The 5,872-nt window shown below is 58.5% G+C and overlaps 1 pseudogene; it reads right to left on the minus strand.

The window, feature by feature from the left end:
• Nucleotides 1-1,976: 1,976 nt before the first annotated feature.
• On the minus strand, nucleotides 1,977-2,980 carry LOC111140059 (annotated as a pseudogene).
• Nucleotides 2,981-5,872: the final 2,892 nt, after the last annotated feature.

Raw genomic sequence — 5,872 nt, forward strand, 5'->3', positions numbered from 1 at the left:
GGTGAGAGCGCTCAGCGGCTCCCCAGTGTGGGGGAGGGGCTGCATACTCGGGTCTCTTGGAAATGGGAAGAAGAGCGGCCAAGGAGGCGTCTGCGTGTCCTCTGCAACTGTCCCAGAGTCCCCGCATCCTCCCTGGGCGCGGGTCAGGCCTGGACCCCAAGGGCGGCACACCCGCCCCTCTCTCTCCTCTCTCGCACACGTTCTCCAAACCGGGCTGGGGGCCTAGGCGTTGCGGTGCGCTGACGAGGGGCAGGTGGTTTTTAGGAGAAAACGCACAGTTTCGTGTGGAATGAGGAGGGTCTGAGACGCTCAATCAATGGGGGGATTTTCTAATCTCTGTCTTCCTCCTGCTCTGCTGAGACCCGGGCCTGAGGGACACAATCTCCCGCGCCCCATCCCCCTCGGCTTCCCAGCCCTTCCCAGATCCCAGGTCCTGGCAGAGGCAGCGGTGCAGGTCAGAAATGGGATCGCAGCAGCAGCCCCTTCCCCCCTTTACGGAGGGGGCGCCTTTCTCAGAAGCTCCGCCTCCCAGGAGAGGGGAGTCCTGCAGACCCCGCCCCTGGACGCCCTTGGCCGGCCTCGCGGGCAGCGGCTACCTCACCCCTGCCCCCGGCTGGTAGCCAGCGCCGGGCTTCTGAGCGGGAGACACCAGGAAGTCAGTGGGTGGCATCTCAGCGTCCTGGCATCTAGGTCCCTGCCTCTCTGACCCTCGTCCTCAGTCCTGCCGGAGACTTCAGGGATCAGGCTTCCTGGGGCAGGAGGTCCCGCCTATTCCCACGCCCTCCTGGGTGGACCTTCCTCTGTGAACCGCGCCTTGGGAACCCTTTAAGGCATCCTGTCTCATACTTCCCTGTTGACAGGGCACCGAGCTGACCTTTTCTGCTCGGAGGGGACAGGGACAGCAGGGACTCCTCACCCAGGAGCAGGAACCTGGCCCAGATCATCATCTCAGCGACACTGAGAACGCCCCCTCAGGTGAGTCCCCCCCATACCTCACAATCCAAAGACTGGGAGGGGAGGAGGTAGGCTCCTGAGCTCCCCGCTCACCTACCCTGGCTGCTGCTCTCCGGCCTGGCCCCCAGCCTCTCCCTCTGCCCTGACCATGCAGCCCTCCTCTGTGGGCCTTGGAGCCCCTGGAGCCCCATGATGGCCCTGCCATGACTCACCTGACTCCCAGCCCTCCTCCTGAGAGACTGCGAAACTATTACCCCTGCACAGAAGCCCCGTGACTCAGCAGCTGTGGACCCGGGGCCTGAGGATGGGGGGTTGCAGTCCGGGACTGGGTCTCTAGAGGATCCTGGACAGTAGCTGGGTGGGCTCTGGAGCTTCTCCCAGAGACCCTGTCTCTGCTCCCGCTCTGTTCCCTGTGGCCCAGCCTCAGAGTCATGTGGCCCCAGGTGTCTCTGCTGGGCTCTCAGCCCCTGTGAAACACAAGACTGTTCCCGAGTATGTGAGGGGGCATTAGATCCTCTGAGGGGCTCTCAGAACGGACGTGCGGTGGTGTGTGCTCCTTCTGAGCAAACAGACCACAGGGATGCCCTGATGTTGAGAGGTCCTGTGGATGGGGGTTTGGGGCTGACCCAGGAGTCCCCGTCTCACTAGACTTCTCCTGTACCTGCCCCGTGGACTCCCCAAGACCTTCCAGCTGCCCATCGGGCACCGTTATTCCCAGAAGAGGGACAAAAGGTGAGCAGGGGTGCAGGGCCTCTGTTGGCCGCCTTTGAGCTGAGGGGCAGATCTCCCTTTGAGTGATGCTCCTTGGAGCCCCTCCCTCCCATCCCAGCCCAGGTAATAGAGCCCTGAGTAGATCATCAGGACACAGAAGCGACAGGATTGGGCTCCTCACCTGAGACAGCAGGCCCAGGGGGTCACTGGGCTAGGACCACACCTGGGGGTGTTGCTGTAATATCCATAGCATCTGACGTCCACCTGAGACCGGGGGTCACAGGGCTCACAGGGAACAGGGTCTGGGTTCCCCCACAGGGGCTGGCTAGGAGTCCAAGGTCCAGGAGGGCTGGCCTTCTCCTTTCTTCATCAGGACAAACCTGTGGGATCCCTTTGGTGAGGCGCACTGGAGGGTCACATTCCCTCCTGAGGTCACAACAGGGCTGGGCTGGGCTGAGAGCCGCGGTTTGTCCAGCAATCCTAAAAGAGGAGGAGGGGGTGGTGTTAAATGCGGATCAGATCCCCCACATTATCCCCAGGCAGGGGTGTGAGAGGGAGACCCCAGAGAGCCCACCCCCTTCCTGAGGGCAGAGCCTGGGGATGGGACTCTGAGTGGGCTCGCACCTGTCACCACCAGCTCCAGGGGGCCACTGAGCTCTGACCAGCTGGTGGGACTGAGATAGTCACAGCGGTATCTTCCCGCATATACATCTGTCATGTGTGTGATGGAGAAGTTGGCCTTGTCCCTGGGCTCCAGTATCTTCCGTGTGTCCTAGGTCACTAACTTTCCCTCTTTACGCAGGCGGTACTCCTGGGCCTCCGGCCTCACCAACACCAGATGGTCACATGTGTCCCCCAAGGCATTACAGAGCCTGGCTCAGCCCAGATGGTGGGTTTGGGGAGGGTCCCTGGAAGGAAACAGAGGCTGGGACACAGACCTTCCCCACCCTCTGGTCCCAGCTCAGCACCAAATCCACAGACATTCCCCTCGGTCAGCCCAGAACTTCTGTTCTCCATCCCCTGCTGCCTGGTGGGTGACCCCTGTCCCCAATGAGGAGGTGGGAATGGGACCCCTAGGGACGGACTCACCTGTCTGCACTCTGGTCCTGGGGAACACACTCAGCCCTGGAAGAGAGTCCCTGTGAGAGGTTTGCCCTGAATGCTAGCAGATCCCCTCCTCCCCTTGAGCCTCCTGAGCCTGGGTTCTCCGACAGACCAGGGCCTGTCTGTGGGGTGGGTCCCTTCCAGACTAGGTTGTCCCCTCCCCTCCTCAGATCTCACGGAGACAGAGCAGGGCTGTGAGGGTGGGGGTCATGGCGTCTCCTCTTTCTGGTTCCGCCTGTGCAGATGGAGGGACCACTGTGACCACAAGACAGACAGACACACGGGGGTGGCCACACAGAGGCCAGTCCTGCCTGTCACAGGGTTGTCACCTCAGCAGTCCCCAGGAAGGGGAACAGCCCCTCCCCACGCCCAGCCTGGCTCTGGTGTTCATGATGGTAGAGCAGGGGTACCCCGAGGCTTCCTAAGATGGCCCATCCGGGTGAGGAGACCAGGGCAGGTCCTTCCCTCCCAGAGCCTCCCCCATGGGTCTCCTTTATCTCCATCACACCCTTGGGTCCTCACTATGGACAGGTCCCCAGACCCAGAGCTGCTGTAGGGGATGTGGGTTCCTGCTGAGCTGGGGAGCTCATGTCAGCACAGACACTCTTGTGACGTCTTTGAATGGCTCAGGTCAAGGTCATGGTGACAATGAGCCCAGAGGAGAGATACCAGCACAGAGGGAAGGGAACACAACCCCTCTCCTGGCCCTGGAGCGTGGGCTCTCTTTCTGTCTCAGCCTCCAAGGACTTCTCTGTTTTCCCGTGACTCTGTCCGTACCCTCACTTCTTGGGAATATCTGTGTGAGTTCCTCCTGGCTCCTCCGTGCCCCTTGTTTCTGGCTCCGAGTTTTCCTCCCGATTTTGGGTCCTTCCTGCACGCTGTGGGACAATGGGTAGATGAAAGTCCTGATTTGTTGGGGAAAAGTTGATCTTTAGTAAAATATTTTTCTACCAACCATTGCCTATGTGAATTGAGCAGTAATGTTGAAATCAGATATTCTCCCCCATTTTTTACTTTTATTTTTTATGTTTTCCTTTTCTGGAGAGAGAGAGAATGCGCACAAGGGGTGGGGGAGGGCAGACAGAGAGGGAGAGAGAGAGAATCCCAAGCCGACTCCACACCCAGCCCAGCCTGAGCTGGACTTGGGGCTGGATGTTTGACCCCGAGGTCATGACCTGAGCTGAAAGCAAGAGTCAGACCTCAGCAGCCTGAGCCCCCCAGGCACCCCATTCCCCCCCCCTTTTAAAAGTTATCTTACTTCTCATTCTATGTGGGAGAGGGAAGTGCAATGTCTCTCTCTTTCAGTTTTCTTGTTGGGTCTTCACGCGAGCCCATGAAAATGTTTGGGAATGTGTCTGTTCTATGAACCTTGGGATTTGTGGGACCTGGAGTTAGTTTTGTGGGACGAGTTTCATTTTCAGAGGGACTTTATTAAAGAGCTCAAAAGGTGATTCAGGTTTTCTACTTATTCACGAGCTGGTTTTAGAACTGTTTCTGGGGTCCTGGTCCATTTTATCCACATTGGATGAAGGTCTTCTAAGGTCCGCTCACATCTCTCCTGAAAGGACTCCGTCCGGAAGGGGACCGGAGGGCGCGCGTGCAGAGTCTCATGCACGTGTCCGTAGCCGGTGACACTCAAGGTCAGAGACATTGATTTCCTGTAAATGCCTGGTTTTAGTGAAAAGGGAAACCCATTCCCTGACCATGGGTCATCCACCAAGAGCTTCTCCCAGACTCAAGCCAGGAAGTGTCCGCCTGGTCTCAGGTTGAACTCCCTCCTTTTTGTTCTCTTCCCCAGACACAGTCAGCCCCAAACCCTCAGCAGACTCGCCCTTAGATCGTGTGCGAGTTTCCACATCCCAAAGTACAAGTCCTCTGCTGTTCCCAGATGCACTCTATCTTTCGTAATCCAGCTTGCCTCGGTTTACCTCTTTTATCTAGGTTGACACCATAAAACCTGCGGGATTTGTACTGATGTCCCATATTTCATTACTGATGCGGGTTCTTGGTGTCTTTTCTCTGTTTCTTATCGAGGGTCACTAGGACTTTACACGCTCTGGGAATACTCGCTGATAAATGTTTGTGGCTTTATTAATGTTATGGGACTGGATGCTTATGTTCTTTCCCCAGAGTCGTAAGTTGAGGCCTCAGACCCCAGCCTGGCTGTACTGGGAAACAGGGCGTCTAAGGAAGCAATTAGGACAGAATGAGGTTGTAAGCGTGGTCCAGGTTTGGTTAGAGCAGTGCCCTCAGGAGAGAGTCCAGGGAGCTCCGAGGGTGTCTCTCTGTCCGCGCGCTCACACCAGGGAAAGGCGCACAGCAAGAGGGGGCTGTCTGCACCACGGGGGTGGGTGGGGAGGCCCCTGCCAGACACCCTCCCCCCCCGTCGCAGTTCGTGGAGACTTCTGTGGTCTGTGACATGCGCCACAGAAGCCGGAGCAGAGGCTGCAGACTGGCAGCCAAACAGAAAAGAGGTGGGGGCGGCTGGAGGGGTTTGGAAATGCTGCGTGCGTCCCAGCTGCTGGCGGAGACGTGGCCCGCGAAGTCCACTCCCGCCGGCCTCGGCCACAATGAGGAACGAGGCACTGCACCAGGGAGAAAACGGGACCCTTGGGACGGAGGGGCAGAGAGCATGGCTGGACCCTGTCCAGAGGTCAGCGGGGCGCAGGCCGAGGGAGCTGCAGAATTTGGCGCGCTTGGCGGTGGCGCTTGACGTGTGCCTGGAGCGCTCCCGTGTGGGCGCTCACGGCGAAATTCCGGAGGAGCCAGGAGACGGGAGGAATGAGTTTGTTGTACGTTAGTGACCACACAGTCCGCCGTCAGTGTCTGCTGCAGTGTTCGAAGTTGCACTGCTTGCGTGTGACCCAGTGCTCCCTGCCATCCGTGTCCTCCTGAATACCCACCACCGGGCTCACCCGCCCTCCCCCCCCGAATCCCTCAGCTCGTTTCTGATCAGAAAGGATGAGTACCCAGCTGTTGCTTCAGCATGGACGGAGCTGGAGGGGATTGTGCTGAGTGAAACAAGTCACGCAGAGAAAGTCAATTATATGGTTTCACTTGCCTGTGGGACGGAAGGAAGAGCAGGGAGGACATTAGGAGAAGG

This window comes from Enhydra lutris, unplaced genomic scaffold (genome assembly GCF_002288905.1).
Source record: "Enhydra lutris kenyoni isolate GAN:26980312 unplaced genomic scaffold, ASM228890v2 scaffoldscaffold147, whole genome shotgun sequence".
In the NCBI taxonomy this organism is placed as follows: domain Eukaryota; kingdom Metazoa; phylum Chordata; class Mammalia; order Carnivora; family Mustelidae; genus Enhydra; species Enhydra lutris.